The sequence below is a fragment of the Anas acuta genome, chromosome 2 (genome assembly GCF_963932015.1).
Source record: "Anas acuta chromosome 2, bAnaAcu1.1, whole genome shotgun sequence".
In the NCBI taxonomy this organism is placed as follows: Eukaryota; Metazoa; Chordata; class Aves; order Anseriformes; family Anatidae; genus Anas; species Anas acuta.
Window position 1 is genome coordinate 126398783 of NC_088980.1, and position 22475 is coordinate 126421257.

General features: G+C 36.9%; 1 protein-coding gene across 4 annotated transcripts in view; it reads left to right on the forward strand.

Annotated features, from left to right (window-relative positions):
* The first annotated feature begins 393 nt into the window (after positions 1 to 393).
* Positions 394 to 22475, forward strand: part of HNF4G (hepatocyte nuclear factor 4 gamma) — a 66283-nt gene continuing 44201 nt past the window's right edge. For 3 of the 4 annotated variants that reach the window (XM_068672126.1, XM_068672127.1, XM_068672129.1), the window contains exon 1: positions 394 to 649. The gene's annotated coding sequence lies outside the window, so the exon portion shown is untranslated. Of the gene's footprint in view, positions 650 to 21846; positions 21866 to 22475 lie in introns of those variants that run through there. The other variant, XM_068672128.1, reaches the window with a different exon arrangement.

A 22475-nucleotide genomic window follows, 5' to 3' on the forward strand; every position in this document is an offset into this window, starting at 1 on the left:
GGCTTGGAGGAGACCCCGGCCCTTGCCGTGCCACGGGAGGGGGGTCCCCACGAGGGGGCACCCACTCACGTTCCCACACAGCGGGAGGGGTTGCCGGGGGTGGGGGGAATGAAGCCAAAACCCCGCCGCAACACCGCGGCGAACGAGCCCAGCCCGCAGGGAGGGCGCAGGAGAGCCCAGGTGCGGCCCGCCCGAACCCCAGCGGGCCGGGCCGGGCCGGGCCGGGCCGGGAGCGCCTTGCGCGGCCACGGGCGGGGCAGGAGGGTGCCCGCAGGGCCAGCCTCTGTCGGCAGCAGCTTTCAGTTTTCATTGAGCCTGCTGGTTACTGTTTAACATCCCCACCCACGTTTCAGTTTGTTTAGTAAATCGATCTGATGCTTGTACTGAGGCTGCTGCCCTGTCGCCATTGAGCAAAGTTAATTCCCCCCCCCCCCTTTCCACACACACGCTCTCCTCCGCCTCCTTCCCTCCCGCTACAGCATATGGTAAAGACGGTGCCAGCGGCACCCAACAAGTCACGCAGCCCAGCGCCGGGACGCCCGCGGGGAGCCGGGGGGTGCGGGGAGGCAGGCGGCCCGGGGGATGCTGCCGCCGCCGCCCTGAGCTGCGACCGCGCCGCCGGAGCCCGAAGGACGGCGCGGCCCCGCCGGTAAGTCACCGGGGCTGGCGGCCGCCCACTGACCCAGCCCCGCCGCAGGAGGCAAACGTGCGGAGCGGGGAAAGTTGGCCCGGCTGGCGTGAGACCGCCCGGCAGCCGGTTTTGGGGGAGGACGGGGGGGGGGAAGGTGTTCTGTGTTTCATACACACGACTTTTTTTTTTTTTTTTTTTTTTTTTAATAAATACGTCTGGTCACGTGTCTCGTCGGCGCCCCGGGGCGCTCCGGAGAAACGCGCAGAGCTGGGCACAGCCTCGGGCCCCCGGGGCGGGGTGTGCTGCCCTGCCCGGCCGCCGGCGGAGGCCGTGGGAGCGCGGCGATGCGCGGCCCCGCTGCACGCTCCTGCGGCCCCGGCGCCGCCGGCCGGGAGCGCTGCTACCACTGCCCGGGGCTGTGCAGGCATTTGGGACGCTTTCGCAGTCCAAGTTATGTTTTTGGACTGCGTTTAGGAAGATCTTCTGCTTGCCTCCCGCCCTCCCCCCTCCCCCCTTCCCCCTTCCCTCTTTCCCCTTCCTCCTTCTTTTTTCCTCCGCCCCCGCCCTCGTGGTCACCTGTGCAGCAGGTGGATTTGTTATGGTGGGGCTGCTCCTAGTAGAACTTCTTGGCCGCTGCAATACACCTTGGTAAGGAATCCCGGAATACTTCTAGGGGAAAAACAATGACAAAAAAAGAAAATCAAAACATTAAAAAGGCAAAGCAAGCCAAGAAAAAGTATTTCAGGGAGATAGAACGGTGGTGCCAGTGCATTAACAGTGCTGCAGGTGCATTGAAATGGGCTACCTTAACTTTGCTGAAGGCAAACTTTCAGATGTTAACACTTAATCTGTTCCTGTACACTGAAATAGGAGATGTAGTCAAACATTTTCTGAAGTAAACAGTAGATTGCAACGATAACACTATTTTAAAACAACTTTTCACATTTGTAGTAATGAGCAATATCCCATAGTGATGTATGGTTATATCAGACCTTCCTTTTTGTAAGCCATTTCTTGTACAATGCAGCACATACTTTAATTTATTGTGATTTCTCATCGATATTACAAAGACAGTAGTCTAGTTTAAAGTGACATCTTTGTTACTGCTGCTGAGTTTGTTAAAACTGATTTAGTGAATGAGAGTGATTATGCTGCACATATTTCCAAGTCCCCGAGTCTTTTGTGTGCTGGAGAAAACTACAAAGTGCTATGTAATTCTTCATATTCCTTAAGAATAGCAGTTCTCACAACTTATATAGAAGGCATATTAAATATTTATATATGTGCAGGTGCTTTTCAACTGTTAGGAATTGAATCAGTCATTTCATTCTTCTTTCCTTTTTCTGGTCATATGATAAGGGAAAAAGGAAGACAATGCTGTGTTGAAACTCAGTTCATGCTTCCCATTATCACAGAATCATCGAATCATTAAGGTTGGAGGAGACCTTCAAGATCATCTGGTCCAACCATCACCCTACTACCAATGTCACCCTCTAAACCATGTCCCTAAGTGCCAGGTCCAACCTTTCCTTCAACACCCCCAGGAACAGTGACACCACCACTTCCCTGGGCAAATTGTCCCTTGGTCTGTGAATCGATGAGAGGAAAAAAATATAATTTAAATTATATTTTTCATCAGCCAGTGCTCAGCTCTCTGTCCCTGTTTTGCTTACCAAAGCATACCAGACTGACTGAGGGTCACTTCATACATATGAAAAAGAATGCAGTCAGGTGTAGGACAAGATCAGGATGCCATCATCTTGCTCATGGAATCAAAGAATCACTTAGGTTGGAAAAGAACTTTATGAAGTTGCCTTTCATTTTATTAGCTCAAGCATTTGGAGCCTAAAACTGATTTCCCAGAACTAATTCCTTACCACTTTCTCTGTGACTTATATAATTAGAGGAATACCTATATTCCATAATTTTGTATTCAGTGGCATTGATGTAAAAACAAGGCAATGCAGAGATCCAGTTTGGATTTTCAAGACGGCTATTGTAAGTACCGATGTAAAATATACTGGGAAAAGTGTCTGTTGGCATTGAACTAACACTGTCGTCTATCCTGCCTCCAACCAATGAAGAGCAGAGGAGATACAGAGAGGAAAACAGAATTCCTGTGGCCTGGCAGTATCTAGTTCCTTGGATGGTCAAGTGATATTTACTGCTAATTTGCACTCATCACTAAAACAGTTTCAGGCCAGCTCCTTAACAAAGGTATTCCAGTATAAACACACCTTTGCTACTCCTATTCCTCCAGAGGTGAAGGCCTAGTATAGCTTTGCCACATTTGAATTTCTGAACCAAATCCTGTTTGATCCCTCTGAGTTTACTATAAACTGCACTAGTGCAAGAACAGAACTTAGTTCTTCTGATCCACATGGATTCTGTTTTGAACCATGCTGCAGAATTTATAACAGATTGACTCTAATGCAAGAGGTTGTTCCTGTTGTCTCTTCAAGCTCTTTAGGGCTGGTGTGGAGAAATGAGGTCCAGAACATATCACCAAAGTTACCTGCAAATCTTCATCACATAGATCAGTTTCCACTGGCTTTTTGTCAGCTACAAGAAACAAAACACTACTTTAAACATTATTCATTCTTTTTTACTAGATTGTTAGTATAGACTTCATGAGAAAATTCAAAGGTACCGATGCGGCAACCCATTCTACTTTTGTATGGTCTATATTGAAAAGATTCTGGTAACCGTTAAAGCTACAGAAGTTTTGGAAAATCCATCAAATTTTATGCTTGCTTATTTGGGAATTGGATTTTTAAACAAAACAACAATAATAGTTCTCAACTTGATTTAAGACTGAGTCATTGCTATAATGTGGTTCTGAGTTGAGCAGCTGCACTTTTATTTCTCTCGGATAGCAGGGGCAAGGTACTCCATTTATTAACTGACAAACAGACTATTTCAGTGTGGGAATTTAGCTACCTCACTTCTCAGTGATTTTAAAGTTCCATCTTCATCTTGTAAGCTTTGAAATATTCTCTGTTTATTTTTATTTTATTTTTTTTTATTTAAATGAAGTGGTTTGGTTGTTTGGAAGTCTCTCTTGATTCCTTTGTGTGTTTAAAAGTGACTGAAACAATTCACACTGTTTGAAGCTAAGCCTGAAAATTAGCATGATTTGAATATCTTGTGCCATGTTGATATGAGGTATATACCATCAGTAATTGCATTGTTCTGGTACTCAAGCCTGGTAACATACATGACTGTTTTAGAATATAAAGAAAGATTTTATTTCTGTAGTAAATAGTTACCTGTTGTATATGGTAATATGTTCTGTGATAGAATTTAATTTCACAAGAAAAATATTGCTGCAGCATAAGGTAACTTAACATTACAGAAAGGCACGGCTCTTAGGTTTTAATGTCTTTTAATGAATGATGCATTATGTAACATGATGAGAAAACAAGGAAAATTCATTTCTAACAGATTAAGATGTTTGAGTGTCTTGAAACAGCTTTGATTGAATCAAGTATTTTTCATTTCAAATTTTCAATTTTAAAATAGCACACCCTAAAAATCAGGTCAGAATGCTGTGTGCAATGTCAGAGCTGAGATATATCAAACTGAAAGGCTCCAACAACATTTTCAAACCTTTCTCAATTGTCAATTTAAGTTAATTGAAAATGAAAGGTCTTGGTTTCAGGATTGGGCCATTTAAATAGAAGCCTGCTGCTTTCATTTTGTAGAAGGGCAATCTCCTTCCACATACGTGTTTTAAAAGGTTCATTCATAATTCTCCCTTCACACTTCTATTGGAAATGACAGAATTCATTATTTTGAGTTCTTGAACTATTTTTCTGCAACTTGGGTGATGAATTGTATGAGATCTAGTTCATAACATGGTACGGCAACCCACAAGATTTAAAATTCTAACAGCTCGATCTGTTGCTTTATGGCGCTTGGCTGGCAAAGGTGCATGAAGCCTCCATGTTCATCTTCTACCCATAATGGAGTGGTAGGTTGGGATTTTTTTCTTTAATACTAACTAGGAAAGAGACTAGCACCCGTATTTGGTAATTCACTAGAGGTATCCAATCTACAAGGATATACATTACAGTAAGCTATATAAAAGACACTGAATTTTCTTTGCCTCCAGCTTATCTGGGAATCCAAACACAAGAGATGTATATAAATATTGCTGTTTACACTCTCTATTCCTAACATGGCAAACTTTGCCCCAAGACTTCTGTTTTTTAATTATATTTAATTCTCTGATAGAGGAGGAATTTTTTGGTGCATATGTACAAAAGTACCTGTTAAAACACAGGTTCTGATGGGAGAGGGGATTCAAGAAGTATTAATTAATACTCTGAACTGTTCCCAAAGTTAAGTTCTATCTCTGTGAAATGGTAAATATGATTCAGCTTGCAGCTGTAGTGCATCTGTGGCAATGGCAATGTTGCAACGAGAATCCCCCGATCTTTTGTACGGGGTTGCTCTGCTGTACCAGCCTAGTTTGTACTTGTCTGGAAAAAAAAATAAAATAGTAGCAATGCTTACCAGCTACTTGTTTACCAAAATAGGCCTCACTAGCAGAAAGGTAAGCATACCTTAGAATTTCCCCTTTTATTTGTTAAACAAGACATTTGTTCATTAATTGCTGTAGTTTGAAGTATCAACACCAGGCACAGAATGGAACCTGTTAATGCTCTCAGAGCTTTCTCACATACTTAGACTCTTAATTGAAACCACCATGTTTCTTCATATGCCTCAGGCACATTTTGTGACTCTTGCAGCTAGAGATTTTTTCCTTTTTCCTTTTTCCCTTTTCCTTTTCCTTTTCCCTTTTCTTTTTTTTGAATTGATGACTGTGATGAGAAAGATTACTCTTGTTCATATTACTTGTCTCAGAGTCATGCTCCAAAGTGTTTTGCAGACAGCATCTTTTGATATGCCCTTCAAGATAATAGTATTTATTCCTTGTGCAAGGAAATGTCAGACTGACATTACATTAGCAGATGAAATTCCTTCAGTAGAGGTCTAGAGATGACTCAGAGAAATGAAATGGTGCCCACACTGTGATTATACATTGATACCCACCCACTGTCCTCAGTAGCTGTAGTCATGTGTTGGTTTTTGTCTGCTGCTACAGTTCCAGGAGTAATTATGATTTTGTGAACTGGCAGGATTTCATTTACCTTATTGCTAAATACTTCACCTGTTTATTACTTTTCTTCTCTCAACTGCCAAACAAGGTAAAAACAGTCTTTTCTGCTGGACCGTTTAGTAGCCATGCAGTGACGCTGGCAGTTTGGATAGAGACCTCGTACAGTGCCGGCTACATCTGTGGTTTCATATGATTTCTGAGCAGTTAACCTTCGATCCATATTTCTTCTTCTGTCATCACAGAAATGGAGGTTGACTTTTTCTTATGAACTCTGAAAACAAAACATAGGTTTTACTGCTAGGTCTGACTTTGTTAGTAGTTGCTATCTACATAATAGGTATGTATAAGCATTACTTAATACCCTTCTTAACTTTTGGGAGAAAAATGGTATTCCTATCTCCAGTGTCCAAATCAAAAATATTTTTAAAGGACTTACATTTTTAAAGAAGCTTTAATGTCTTCTGAGCTTATTGTCTCCATTCATGTTTAACAGTATTAAATAGTCTTTTACTATTGTTTTTACTTTTTTTTTTTTTTTTTTTCCCCTTATCCTGTGGCTCTTTCTTTCAGCATCAATGACTTTTTCATTCACTTCAGTTTTGAAGTGCCACAACATGGTCTGACATTTAAAGGAGAACTTTTGATTTAATTACTGTAACATGAACAACTTTAGCTGTGATAGTAAGGAAAAAAAAAGGCAAAACAAACAAAGGAAGGCACTCAGTTTTATTGTGAGAATCTTGAGAATCTTTCTGTGTTTCATTTCAGCATATTCTAGATAAATTATAGGGATTCACAGTATCCCCTTTAAGAGTTTGGGTTGACACCCAAGCTTACTTGAAAAGCCCAAACGTTAGATCAGAGATGAAACACCATCAGCAAAAATGAATTTCCCCAAAGAACAAAATTAAACACAGGATTAAGGTAATTTTTTGTTTGTTTGTTTGTTTATTGATTGATTGGTTTAGGGCTATTTTGGTTTAAAGTTAGTCAAGATAAAAAGAAAATAAATAAAAACAAGTGCTTTTCAGATTCTTTATCTCCTTTGCTATTGTTATTTTTCATTGAGAATAAAACATGAATGGGACGTAGTAGAGCTTCAGCTTCCAGGAATGAACAATATGTATTACATTAAAAGATGGAGGTGCATTCTGTACTTCACGAGCACGTTTGGTTTGAGCCTTTGGGTTGATTTGGAGTCCATTTTCCCAGCCAGATTTCTCAGGCTTTATTAAAATGCATTTGTTTGCAGGTAAATAAAAGCAGAGAAGAAACTGTACATACTTCTTGATGCATTTCACACAGTTCAGTCAGGCTTGACTGAAATAACTGAGGCAGTTTATGGCATTAGCACCATTTGCTTATACGCTTCATCTTCCACCTCACTTGAAGGTCTTTGTCCCCATAACAGAGGCAACAGAATGCATATTCTTGTTTCCAACGGAGGTAGTAGTTTACATTGCTGAATGCAGAGCCACTTACATTAACGTAGTGGATTATGAACATCAGTGTCCAGGTGTGGGTGCATGCTTGCCTCTGCTTTATCCATAGAGTGGAATGGTTGGTTCTAAGAAGAGACGAGGCTGAAGTTGTAGAGTACTGCAACCAGATCATAACCATAAATTGTTATGTCAGAAATATTATCTATGCCTTTTCTTGCTCCCAAGAGTGAGCTGTACTGGTGGATGTGTAATGGTAGGGATATTTGTGTGCTTGAAAATTGATTGAAAGCACTTCATCTGTCGTTTTTAACATCATGTTGATCAGTGTAAAATAAGAGAACAAGCAACTTTGCTATAGAAATCTTTCTAATAGAAAGTCTGTAAAGACCTTTTTAATAACAGATAAAATATGGGAAACTTTAAATAAATAGGCTTACATTTCAAGGACAAGGAAATGCTAAACTATTTACAGGTTTTAGCTGAGAAAGGAATTCAAATTTTAGCAAAAATTTCATCATGAATTTTGCTATCTAACTTAATAGTAGAGTTTGTATCTCATTTTAATCCACTAGGCCAAGTAATTTATTTCTCAATATGTATTTGAGGCTGAAAGAAGGTAGAAAATGAAAAACACTCCCAATGATCGTTCCCAAGTTTCTATGGTATCATAAAGTGTAAATGAGCATTCTGAAATTAAGATACATGTATGAATAGGAAAAACCTTGGCAGGTAGAAAAAGAGCACATCTTTGACTGGCTTGAAGAACATATCTAAAAGACTGCAGAAAATGTTTTAACCCTTTATGATGTTCTTTTGCATGTAGCGGCTTTGAATTTATAAGGCTGGCCTCTTGCTTTCCACAACAGGAATGAAAGCAATGTTGTAAAGCAGCTCAAGCCAACAAGGTGCTTGTTAAACCTCTGCTGTGTGAAGAAGGTTATGAAGGAAAAGAAAAAAAAATCCTGATACAGAAGTATTTCATTAGTTGGGCAAAATAGCAGAGTTAGTTGTAGGGAAGCTGCAGTTTAGAATGAAACACATTATCAAACCTAGAAAGACAATGTGCTCTGAGAGGTCACTATGAAAACAGCTTCTTTGTCTGCCTTGTCTGGTAATTTTAGGTGATCAAAGTAATAGATTTCTATTTCTCAGTTTAAGAGCACTTTCTACCTCAGACAAGTACAACTGATGGTAGAAACTGTGGGGAGTATAGGCATCAGTAATAGTTTAGAAATGTCAAAAATGGCTAGCGTGGTATACTTCACCACAAAGGGTATATGCCCACCACAACTGTAGCTTGTGATCCTAGAAGATTAAAGATTCTCCATTGCTCTTAGCTAGATAAAGAATCCAACATGTCCTGTAATCCAGGATGAGACAAGATATATTTTTTCAGATAGCAAGAAAATCTGCCACTTTCTAGTGGCTGCTGCTTTCAGGAATCCTTTTATTTCAGCTAAGATGCTTTCCTTATAGAGTTTGTATTTGTTGTGGAACAGAACATACAGGCATCCAGGTGTCCTAGTCCTAATACCAGTGAATTCAAAATCCTAGCTAATTTTGTGTCACACTCAGTATTGGCTGTTTGAAATGACCCTGACCTTACAGTCAGCATAGATATAGTAGAACTGTGAGAAAAGCTTTTGTACGTACAAAGGTAAGTACAAGTGTTCCAGTTAGGAACACTGGGCGTTACTTATGGTGTATCTCATGCTTTAGATACATCACTTAGATGAATATACATTTTCTGTGGTTGGGAGTAAATATGTGAGTCATACAGGTCTGCAACTTGCTTGCTTTTTTTTTGCCCTGAAACAACAAAAATAATGCTGTTATTAGTATGTGACATAGTTAGATTCCTGTTGAAAATCAATAACCTTCCCTTAAAACAACCCTTACATTCTTTCCTAAACCCAGTTAGAATCATTTTGTATGCCTCATTAGCCTTGCAATTTGAGAAAGAACAAAAGAAAGAGAAAACAAGCCAGCCACCTACTGTTAAACGGTGTGCCTCATTTACATTTTCCAACCAAAGGGAATGTTTATGACACTAAATATATCTGTTAGTCTATAAGTACCTCTGTTTAGAATTGAGCAGGACAGTGGTTCTCAAACTGAGTCCCATCAAACATGTAGTAATGATTCCCAGTGTGCTGTAGGAAGTTTGAAACCACTGCTACCTTCCTTCTTTTGTCAGCTATGTGGCTTACTTACATAGGAACTAAACAGATACTGAATGCATTCCTGAGGATTCTGTGCAACTGCCTGTTAGAAGGTGGGTGGTGAATGTGAATAGATATGGGCATTTTATTTTTTTAAAAGTAGGCCCAATACTTAAGCACAGTTGGCATTTAAAGGAAAATGTACTGAGCTTCTGAAAGGAAAGACACTATACAATGTAGAATAATATTGTTGACTTTTAAGTGAGTGTTTTGGAAGTTGATTGATCAGATTATGGTGGGAGAAAGGGTCACGTACTTTTATGTATAGTTGTCAACTTTTAATTATAGTGAACCTTTGAAATTCCATGCAGTAACCCTGTGGGAATCAAACCAAATGAAATAAATGAGATGGAGATGATAATGACCTACAGAAAAACTGAAGCTCGACATTATTTGAGTTAGAAAAATATAAACTGTCATATGTAATGCATGTTTGAAGAAATAAGATTTGCTACACTTATAAGTACAGCAACACCTACTTTTTCATGTAGTAAAATGTGTAGCAAACCAAAACAGATGCAGCTATATTAGACAGTTATAAGATGGAAAAAAAAAAAAAAAAGCTTTTGACAGCTCCTCTATTAAACAATTCTTACTTTTTATAGTTATTTTTACTGTATGTATGTTTATATTTAGTTATGACAAGCAGTCAATGTCTAGGAATTTTATTTGAATATATTAAGCAAGCTGTTTGCTCTTCTAAATTTTATTCTAAAAAATAATCTCAATATTTCAAAGATTTGCTTATTTAATTATTTATTTAGGAAATAGATCCTTAACATAATATTTAAAATAATAATTAAAATAAAATAAAAATGGAAGAAGTGATTGACCAAGTTTTGGCAACTTATGTCAAATTCTTTAATTTCTAGGAATTTGACTTAAAATATGTTGGAATAATATCTTATATGTATTTTGCATGACATGAATCTTCTGGTAAACTATTTTTAAATAGAAAGTGAAGGTTTATTAAGTTCTATTAAAAAATAGAGCTGTGTCTCTTGAAGGAAAAAATACCACGCATTTTCAGTTTTCTGAGTATTTCTTTGTGTTTCATTCATCCTGTTGACTTTTTACTGCACTTTGTGCTCAACATTGAGAGGTTAGACTTTTTATATATTCTGTGTTAATACCTATGTTCAAACAGTTAATTTTAATTTTTCTATGGATGTCTCTAAACAAGGAATAAACGTACACACATTTTTATTTAAGCAAAGTCATTTATTTATATGAACTTTATATTACCATTATATATCTTTATCCTATTTTTAGTGTAGTCTGTTTCCTTCAGAATTGACAATTCACCTTTAGGTGAATTAAGATAAACTTGCATGTTATTTATAAGTGTTAGTACTAATAAAAAGTGTTTTTTTTTTATTATTTTTTTTTTCTGTGTATAAAGGCTGATCATATATGTATGCTTTGTGTGTGTGTGTGTGTTTGAGAGTTTGAACTTTTTCTTTTTTCTTTTGTTTGTCCTTTGAGTAACCCATCAACTTTTGCTAAAGACGTAAGTTGAACAGCTGGCTACATATGAAATGTAGCTGGTTGGCTGGTAGTTGCAGCATGAAAAAAAATGTGGCATACCATGATTTGCTTCCATTGCTGTAGATTTCTTCCAAGCAAATGTTTTGGTGAGGGAAAGGGTGAATGCTGGAGGACTTTTTTATTAGTATTATTTTTTATTTTTCATAACTTATTCATGGGGAAGGAGCAGGAGCACCATTCTGCGTGTTAGAGGATGGATTACAGTCTGTACATCTGTAGGACTAGAGAGCTTGTCTCGAGGACAGAAGAAAGTGTAACTGGATTGAAAACAGATGAGTGTCAAGATGAGGAATGTGGTGAAGATGCGTGTAGAGTGCATTTTCAAAGGCTCTACCCTCCTACCTTATGTTTGGAAGGGATGAAGTGAGGTGGCTTGCCTCCAGCACCTGAAGTGGTTATGGCCAGGAAGACCATAGTTCAGGTATCAGTTCTAGCAGCTACTGAACAGGGCTCCAACTTCTAGTTGGAGGCATCTTTGAAAAGAGACAAAGGCTGCAAAACTTTACATTACAAGGTCTTGGTTTCTGAGTAAACTGTTGCCTCATGGTTTGTGGGTAAGAAAAACACTGCATCTGCACGCCAAGGAAAGAGAATGTTTCAGGAATCATCAAGCAATTTGAAGATGTAAGAGAAGACCTGATTTGATGCTGAGATTATGAAATATGCAAACAGTTCAAAAAGAACAGAGAAAAAGGGCAGATAATGAAAGAGATTATTTGTTTGGGCTCATTTAAAGCTTTGGTATAGGAAGCCAAGAGGAAGCCTAGAACTTGAACAGCAAGGACAATGTTGAATAAGATATGAATGATAACAAGTGTCTACAGATAAACATCACTGAAGATGGTGTAGTGGTTAGCATTTAGGTGACTGATGACCTTAGGTCTGATGCTTAGGAGGTAGTAAGGTGATAACCTGGGAGAGAACAGAACAGAGGGCTCAAAACTGAGCCTTGCAGGACTACGTAAAAGAAGGATTCTCTGCTTAGACGAAAATGTTGAGGCATGTAAAACAAGTTTTTCACAGATAAAGCAGTAAGAAGAGATGTATATTCCCATCCAGCAATGGGAAAGCTGAAGGCATTAGAGAAATATGTGTGCATTACAAGGTGTGTGTACATATGCATGTTAGAGGGTTACTTTTAATATGTTGCAGGTTCCCAAGTTCATTAGGGTCTTATTCTGTACCATATGCACACTTATGGAATCATACTGCAGTAAACCTGATAAGAATGATGTAATTCCCTGAAGAGTCATGGAGAAATGCAAGCAATTTTCAGCTGAAGCCTAGATTTTTAAAAGTTCAGCTGAAGTAAAATAATGATAATAATGTTTTTATATGTTATAAATATATAAATATGTTTTTATATAATTAAATATAAAACATATAAATATTTTTTAAAAATTATTATTATTATTAACACTTCCTATTTCAAGCTGAATAAAGAATTCCATGTATTTCTTTTCAAAGTGAAACTGTTTCAATTGTCATGGGGGCTCTAGGAACATCTGCATCAAGCTAGATTATGCTATTACTGTTTCATGTGCCACATCATAACAGTGATACTGATATGATGTGGCACATGGGAATCATTAGCACTAATTCTGCACACTGTTGATGATTTCTCTGCTTATCATACTTTAATTAGTTGAGTTACACCAGTTTAAAATAATGGCAACAGAAGGAAAAATGAATTATTTTGTTTTTATTATAATTCACAATCCTTGTATGAAGCATTTTTGAATTTAGTGATACCCTTCTTTGCATGTAATTCCATTGAAGCAATTGTATGACTTGTACCTCAACCATGGCACATTTTGGATACAGACAACTACTTGTTCTTGATTGCAAAAATTACTTAGAGGCATCATTATATGACAAAGTGTTTTCTCACCATAGAGAACCTTAATAAATGTCTTTGCTCAATCCTTTCATCTGGAAATCACTTTCAAGATCAAGAAGTGTATTTCAGCAAAATCAGTGATTAACATTCACACTCCTGTGTTACTGTAAGGAGGTCTTGTTTTTATTAACACATTCTCATTTGGCAATGAGAGAGGTGATAGCACCTTACCATAGTTCAGGTTTACTTGATGAAGCAGACTTGCAGACCTTGAGAGAACGGGACCCATAGGATTGGTCGTGGTCCACTTTCTCATTTGTGATTTTCTCTTTTTCATTTTGTTTGAGATTGAATTTGAGAGAGGGCTTTGTTCCGGACAGTAGTTTATGGCAGTGGGCTGAAGAGATGAGATTTCACTGAATCATAGAACTAATACACAAAAAGAAAATATGTGAAAATTGAAATGACAAGGTAGAGTAGCTTGGTTGTTGAGGTAGATAAAATAACTAGGTTCTCAGGGAAATGAGGTGGGAATATTTTCCTGAACTAGATTTAGTTTGAACAAGAGCAGTTGAGATGGAAAACCTAGACATTATAAAAACTTGATAAAAATAGAAAAAAAAAATACGTTTTTGTCCCTCTTTTTCTTGTAACTTTATATTGAAGGGTCTGTAATGGTGTGATATCACGGCCCAAAGGAAACAAACTAGAGTCCATTTTTTTCAAGGTAACACAGCTAAATGAATCATAAGTATATCTGATCAGAGTGTATTTCTTTTTACTTTATTTACTATGCAGCATTACTGTCTGAGCAGCTTGTGATGTAGAAATGCACAGGAAAATGAGTAGTATTCAACAAAATCAGAGTTCTTTTTCTTTTTTTTAATCTAGAATAATAGTATATTTATTTTATTTTATTTTATTTTATTTTATTTTATTTTATTTTATTTTATTTTATTTTATTTTATTTTATTTTAATCTTTTCTTTCTTTCAAATCATTGGGGCAAGATGTGACCGATCTAAGACATATGAAGTACCCTTTTGTGAACAGAAGAATAAAGTCAGTTCAGTATAATCATGCCACAGCGCTGACAGAGATATACTGTTTTGAGCTAAAAGAACCAGAAGGGCTGCTGGGTTCTCCAGTTCCCAAATAACTGTCCCCCTGTGATGTGACCAGAAGAGAGAGAATTATTTTGCTTTTGATTAATAAGGATTTAATTTCAGTAAAGCTTCTTTTAACTCTTTTACAAATGCTCAGGGAGAAAAAGTCGGCACCACCTTTGGTGGTACAGAAGGGAGCATGCCTTAGGGAATGCAGAGCTTTGCAAGAAGCAGAATAAGCCTGGACTGAACCCCAAACAGGACAGTATTTCTGATTTTTTTTAGTGCTCTTGTTTTTAGCACCGGAACAAATGTCCGTTACAGTAAGATCACATCAATTTTGAATGTAGGACAACTGTAACAAATTTGTCACTTTTTGTCAATTTGCTAAGTTTTTATTTTTTCTTTTCTTTTTTTTTTTTTTTTCAGAAGTGTATTTTTTTCATATTTGCTTTTTGATTTTTTTTGTATGTTTACTTTTAACTTTCTGTATTGCATCTACTAAATTCCCACGCAGTATTATTTACTACTAACCTGGATCATGTTTTTTCACCACAATTGTTAATCTGGCATCAGATAACTACATTCTCATCCCAACACTTTGAGCTATCTGTTCCATCACCAGTGAGGAACACTAAACATAAAGTGTCTTTCTTTTTCCTCTTCTGCTCTTATTCCTCTTCCTTGCATAAGCAAGTGGTGACATCTTACACTGTAGTTTCACTCTTCCATTTTGCTGTTGGCTGCTGTCGATGGCTGCCTAAATTTAGAATTATTTATGGAACTGTACAAAAATATATGATGGGAAAGTTTAAAAGTCAGTAATTTAAATTGACTGCTGACTCCTAACTTTCCATGCACCTGAGGTTCAAAGGAGACCCCAGACTGGTCTGAACCATCACTAGGTTTTTCATATATTGCACTAATGCTTGCTAGCCTCAAGAGACTGAATGCTGTTTGCTGGCATAATAAAAAGGTAGCCTTTGCTCTAGGACCGTTAGTGCTTTTAAAAGTATTATCAGCAAAGTTAATATTTCTACTGCAGATTTGACTTTCACAGCCCCTTCCCTTCTTTATTTGCCAAAATAAATTGGCTTCATTTTTGACCTGTGGAAAAGCAGAGTTTACTCACTCCATTTGTTTTTCTTTCAGGATGACACACTGCCAAGGAGGGAGAACTTTTAACTCTTTGAAACTACCTTTTATAGTTGTTTGCAACATAGCACACTCATTTATTTGGTGTAAAATGAATGAACTTGTCCTTTTTGAAAAGTACCAATACCTCTCTTTTGGGAAAACTGATGTCTGGATGTTCTGGAGGTATTGTTAGGGGAGACAAATGCATAACTTTGAAGAGCCATATGGTATAATCAAGACCTACAATGTCCAATGTAACCATCACAGTAGCTATAATAAATTGACTGAACATTGCAAAATAATGTAAAAGTCTTTTTTTTTTTTTTCCTGATCTAATTTTACTTTTTTTTTTTTTTTTTTTTTTTTTTTTTTTTTTTTTCTGATCTAATTTTACAATCCCCCTTACTTCTTGCTGCCACCTGCTGATATTTGTACCTGGCCAAAAGGAACTTGGCTGGAAGTGATTCTTTTGAATCCTCTGAGGATAGCTAGTTATTTGTTAAACAGAGCAGCGAGACTGCCAAGTTCCTTTCTTAAAAAACATGAAGTTAATTAGTCACCATGATCAGAGCAAGAGACTGATGAGGCATATTTAATATGAGTGAGAAAAGTGATCGTCAAAGAAGAGAGAGAATTTTATTAGTGTAATATTTTAATTAATTTCCCTTTTTCATTCTTTTGCTGTACAAACATCACAGAAACAAACAGTTCTGATAACTTCCCTAGTTTTTCCTGCCCTTACAGGAGCACTGTTAAGTAACTGTTAACAGTTTAGTTTATGTTATAGAGGTTAGAAGTTACTGCTGTGGTACCTTGAGAGATGGAGCATATGTGATTACAGGGAGGTACTAATGAAGTATTATGACACTCAGTGAATCTACCCTTGTTTTCACCCCTAGAGAAATAAACTTTCACCCCTAGGTAATAAACTAGAACAGAATGGTATTTTAAGGCTTCAAACACTGCAATTTAATATCAGCTTTTTTTTTTTTTTTTTTTTTTTTAAAGTGCCTTTTGTTGTATTTGACAATTAAAACTTTTGAAAGTAGAATTTTACTCCTTGATTCAGTAAAAAAAAATCTTCCCAATATCTTATTTTTTTCAATGTGTATATATATATATATATATATATATATATATAGGGAAGTGACGGTCCCCCTGTACTCTCAGAAATACGGCCCCCTCACTAAAAGAAGGACATTGAGGCCCTGGAGCATGTCCAGAGAAAGGCTATGGTGAAGGGCCTGGAACACAAGTCCTATGAGGAGCAGCTGAGGGAACTGTTTTTTGTTTTTTTTTGTCTGGGGAAGAGGAAGCTCAGGAGAGACCTTATTGCTCTACAACTTCCTGAAAGGAAGTAGGGGGGAACTGGGGGTCGGCCTCTTCTCACAGATAACTAGTGATAAGACAAGAGGGAATTGCCTCAAATTGTGCCAGGGGAGGTTTAGGTTGGAAATTAGGAGACATTTCTTCGCAGACAGAGTGGTTAGGCATTCCAACGGAGTCCAGGGAAGCTATGGAGTCACCATACCTTGCGGTGTTTAAGAAAAGGCTTGTCCTTAGAGACATGGTTTAGTGGGTAGGGAAGTAGTTGGACAAGATGATCTTAGAGGTCTTTTCCAACCTTAACAATTCTATGACACACACACACACACACATATATAGAATGCATATTTTATGTGTGTATATACATGCATTTTACATGTGCACACCTTGCAGTAGGATTGAAAATGCAGTGATCACTGTCGAACAATGGAGGAAGACACAGCTCTTGCTCACAAAACATTTGATGAAGATCTTAGACTTAAGAAATGAAGTTGTTTTCTACAGCTAGCTTGTCTTTATTCTTATCAAAACTATGGGGCTTTCCAATGTCAGGACACTTGGTGGGTGGTTACTTCTTAGAAGAATAAAGAGGACTTATCAGTGTTTGCTTAGGATATATTACATTCTCAGCCATAAAAGTAGCTATGCTGTATATAGCACTCATAAATCTTCAACTAGTCAAGGCTACTGTCTCTTTCTTCATGCAAGTTTGCATTTAAAAACATGGGCATAAACCAATTGCATGAAATAGTTGTAATCTCAAAATACCTAATTTCTTCACTGCTGGTTTTGAGAATTGATACCATAATTCAGTTCACAAAATTGTTCAAATTACTTATCAACCTTGCTACAGAATCACTGTCTTTGTCCTTAGAGTGAAAACATATTTCTTGGGCACATACTCACCAGAGGGCACTGTTACACATATTCTTAGAGATTATGTTTTTAATTATTTAATTATTTATTTATTTGGGGGTGGGAGGTGAGTAATTTCTGGTCTTGGAAGAAATGGTGTATTAGTATTGATTTTCTTAGGGGAGCTGTTGTTAAAAAGGCAGTTTGAACTGTGTTTTAGTCTCTTTATATGGACAAAGTACATTCTTCCTAGTCATAAGTGAACACTGCTACCAAAGCTGACATTTCTGCTGAAGAGGACCTATCTTTTTATGAATTAACTAAATTATGTCAAGCCCCATATAAATTAGAAGAAGTGAATCTAAAAATTTCTGAACCTGTAGATGTCCACTGAATCAGTAGCAGAAGAGCAATGATATTTCTGTTCTTCTTATTTTTTGTTGAAGAAAATGGACAGGTAATATCAAGGAAAACCAGTAATTCAGCTTTAGATAATTATTATGTCTTCAGTTGATTAAGTAAAAATACATATTTGGGTATTGAGGCAACAATATGATTACAGAGGAGATCTTTATATCTACACAATTACACAAGTTTGTATTGATATTAGGTAAATAATTATAGATGAGAAAAATAAATAATGACAAAGTAAATGCTTCAGGCTATATTTTATTGTGGAAATAGGCTAGTTTTGCCAATTTTATTGAGAAAAATTTTACTCCAATGTCTCTTCAGCCTGATCATGTACTTCCTGATTATTTGTATTTTTTTATAGCAAAATGTGTTCCATATGTGCTTTTTTCACTTTTTTTTTTTTAGTGTTTTTCACAACAGCAAAATGAAATAACACATGCCATATAAAAATGGACTTCCCCACAAATGAACACAGCCATTTATTAAGGATCAGACATGTTTCCAGTTTTTACTGACCATGCTTTAACACATATTGTGGGTGAACATCAATGACTTTTTGATTGCAGAGTAGACTTCTCATTTTTAAATAAATTCATTATCATTGATCTGGTTGGCATTGGTTGCAGAGAGAGAGCTGCCATCTAGAGTCCAAGCTGACAGCACTGCCTTTTATGCTACCAACGGTGAGGTGCTTCTTTGTCTATGCAGAAGAACAAGGGTAGGAGCATGAGAACCACCATTCTTCTTGTCCTTTCCACAGGAAGTTGTTACACATCATCCTGGTAAAAAGAACGGTCATTCTAGCATGCTGTTTGCAAGTAGGAAGATATTTGAAGGTATTATTATTTCATCTATCTTGCTACAGCATGATCCATAATTACTAATCTGTCTCACTAGCCCATGTCTATGTCACTATATGCCTTTGTATCAAAGTACCAGAATGTCATGGAAAATGGTAAATGCCACACATTTTTTTTTTTTCTCCCCCTTATATAAAGGTCTGTAGATGAAATCCAAGGAAATATAGCGTAAGCTCTGTATAGAAAACAAAGTGTTTAAGTTATAACAGAAAGCATATTTCCAGCAGGATCACCCACTTCATAAGCTTTTACATCTTTCAATAAGTTAGTAAATACAGGGAAAAGATGTTACTGATCTTGGTGTGCCTTGATGGAACTCCTGGTGCTATGTGTTCCCTGTCTCCTGGTCCCTGACTGTCCTGTCCTGAGAAAGCAAGCAAATGCCATAGCTCCTGTGCCATCATCAAGAATGCTGAGAGGGAAACAACAAGTCTACTGCCCTTATCCCAATATAATTCATGGCTAAGACTTGGGAATTTTGAAGTGCTTTCTGATTGGGACTTTAGACACTATCACAGCATAGTCGGTTTTCCAAAAAGTCTTCGGCAAATTTCCTCCAGAAAGCATTGAAAGAAAATAAGCTATCATGTGTTAAACCAAAAGATTTTTCCTGGATTAATGATTGTTTAATAGATGGAAAAAAAGGGTAGGGCTAGGATTAGGCTTATGGTTGGCTTTTGTAATGAAAGGATTGCTAACAAAGTTATACATAGACCTTTCTAGATAAACAGATACTTCTGGGATTTCTGCTATTCAACATATTCATCAGGGCTTCTTGAAAGGGGTTGATTCATGATGTAGCAAAGGTTGCTCGTGCTGCAAACCTGTTGCATCCAGAGTGCACCAAAATCTTGAATATTGGATGTGGATCTGGTAACCCACTTAAAAAGATGTAAGAGGATTTGCAAAGATACCCTTTACATGTCATTTTGGTGTCAGTCACTATGGCAGCCATCACAGTGATGATACTGGGCAGGTTTTTGTAACTACTCGAAAAGCTTTTGGTAAAGAGCAGCATACTCAGGAGCATGACACCATAGATCTGTTCTCGACAAACTCTGCACTGGAAATCCTAATAAAACAGATGTGTTAAGATAGTCAGACAACATAGAGATCATGGAACTTCTAAGTGTGTCACTTTCTTTTTTATCGTTTTGTGATTTTTGCCGACTTTTCTGCAAGTCCAGTTGATTATACTTAGCACAGCCTTGATTCCATATGCTTGAATTGTTGTATCAGTGAGATTTTCTATAAAATAAGTTACACATGAATTGTAGGCCATTATCTATCATTAGCTCATCTAGAATTTCATGGTGAACTAAGTGTTATGTATAATGTGTTTTCTCAATTGCTACTGGCTGTGTTGTCTTCGTATAGCAGAATGTGACTGATATACAGTGCCATGCAGTTGGACTGATGGAAACCAATTTTTTAAAAAAGGGACTTAGTTAATAATTGCAGATTTTTTTCAGTTATTTTAATTAATGAAGAGGCATGTATACTACTAAATTTTAGATTTAGTAGTATACCTTACTCATGAAATTCATATCCATGCAGAAGAAAAACAAGGAAACGACCTTGAGCTCTTTTTTTTTTTTTTTTTTTTTTTTTTTTTCCAGGATATATTTACCACAAAAAACTACATTTTCAAGTTAATCAGTTGGTGTTTGTACTTTCCAAGAACATTTTTCTGGAAATATGTCTCATTTTCACCTGGAACTGAGCTCTAAAACTTGCCTACAAACATTTATGATTGCCTTAATCATTTACAGTTAACTGACAACTGATGAGCTCAAGACACAAATGGTCTAGCGAAGACAAGCCCTTATCAGCATACTTCTCAAAGGAATATACTTAGGACTGGGATCAGATTTTTACAGGGGCTCAAGCACTAGAATATATATGAATCTTTTGATTTGTATAAATAGATATCTAGTGAAATACAGCTTCCATATCTTAAGCAGTGTATGTAAACTCAGCTTCTAGTCTGCCAGCAAAAAGGAACGGGATGATCAAAACCATCATAAATAATTATGGGTCGTAGTTCTCTTTCATGTTACAGTGAGTACTGCAGCTGTGTGCATGTGTGGAGAAGTGTGGAGAAGTGTCTTGTGTGGCACAAAATACTTGCTCCTTTTCACCTTCTTAATGTTAGTGATCCCGTCCTTCCGTCTTTCAGTCTTTCAGTTAAAAGTTATGCATTTCACCTTTCTGGTTCCCAATAGGATGAGGCTAGCCATTATTTTAAGAGCTATAGGTTCTTTTGCAGCGCATATATCCATCTTAAGGTGCCTGAATGTTTTTGAAAAATCTCTGGATCTTTTTTTTTATGGGGGTACACGATCTGTGGATTGTATATACTTCTCATTTCAGTTTGCTCACTGATACTTTGCTGAGAATATGAGTTCTCAGCAGGTCTAAGGTCTCTGTTCTTGGCTGCTTCTTTAGAATTTTGAACCATTTTAGTGTATCACACTTTTTTATATATTTTCATTTCATTTCATCTCATCTCACTTCATTTTGTTTAATTTCCTGTAGACTAGATACTGCTTTGCACATTTTCTATACCATGTCTTCCAATACTTAATAGAGTGTTTCAACTAAAATCAATGTCAGCCTATTAACATATTAATAAGTATTCTTATGGCACAAAACAATGGGAGAGTTTTCTTTCTGTCCCATTAAAAAGTGCAAAATTTTTCTATATAATATTTGATCATCTTTGATCAGACTTGCCATCAAGCCATTATCTGAAGATCATCCTAGTTCTAGATCTACTTCTATTTCTATTTCTAAACTCGAATGTACTTTCTAAATGTACTTATTGCTAACAGTTTTAGCTAGCTTTCCTCACAGGCTTTTTTTGAAAGTAGTATCCCAAATAGTATATTTTTTTTGTGATACTGATAAGGTTTGCGTCCTTTGTCCTTCAGTACCTTCTAGAAGATACTGCATGTTGCTATTGTTGCAGATGTAGTGCTGCTTTGTAATAATTTGCTCATTTTGTGTGTGGATTTGGTTACTGATTGGTATATTTTATGACTGTGTTCAGTTAGTTGTTGGAAGTTTATTGAGTGAAAATATTTGTTTAGCTTAATACAGGTATGTTGGAAAATCAAGAAGAGTGGCTTGAGAAAGCAGTAATCTAATAACACCCGTGCTACAAGTAGTACCATTCACTTTTACATGTCTCTGACCAGCAATGGTTTCACTGATGAATTTACCAAAGTGAGTGGTAAAAATCTATGTGCATTAACATAGGAAAATATAATCCTAGTAATATTGAAAAGGATACGGGACAGGTGGGTAGGCACAGAAGAGTAACACTGAAAAAATTCAGGGGCTTGAGTGAATTGTAAGGTAAGACATGATTAATTTCATCCAGAGGTTGTGAATAAAGCTGGTTGATCATTCTACTTTTCTCTGGTTACAGGTTTCCCAGGAGGAAAAAGATAATATCTTAGCTGGATATATGTGCTATACTGTACTGTAACCTACTGTACTGTAGGGGACCTTCTGTCTTGGGACATTCTGTAGGTCAGAAAAATCATGTAATTTCATAGAAGAGATGAAGAATTGGCAGAAATTGGTATAAATCTCATCCTGGGTTCAGTGTTGCATTTTATTACAGATAGTTAGAAACACAATTTTATTTGCTAAAGTTCTAAAGGATTAAAAACAAACAAACAAACAAAAACCCACTGATTAATATTTTTTTTTCATATTTGGTTTAACATTTTGTTAATTTTGATAATCAACTTGCTCCTTTTTTTAAAAATTTTCACTGTCATTATTTTATAGATGCTTTTTCAGGAAAATTGTTGGACATATCAATTATACTAGTTAGCTATATACAACTTACAACTTATATACAACTAAACAACTTATATAGTAGTTGCCTAGCAAATATCATTCTTGTCAGATACCTCTGATAATGTTAATCTAATAGCTGAAGAATAATTAATAAATA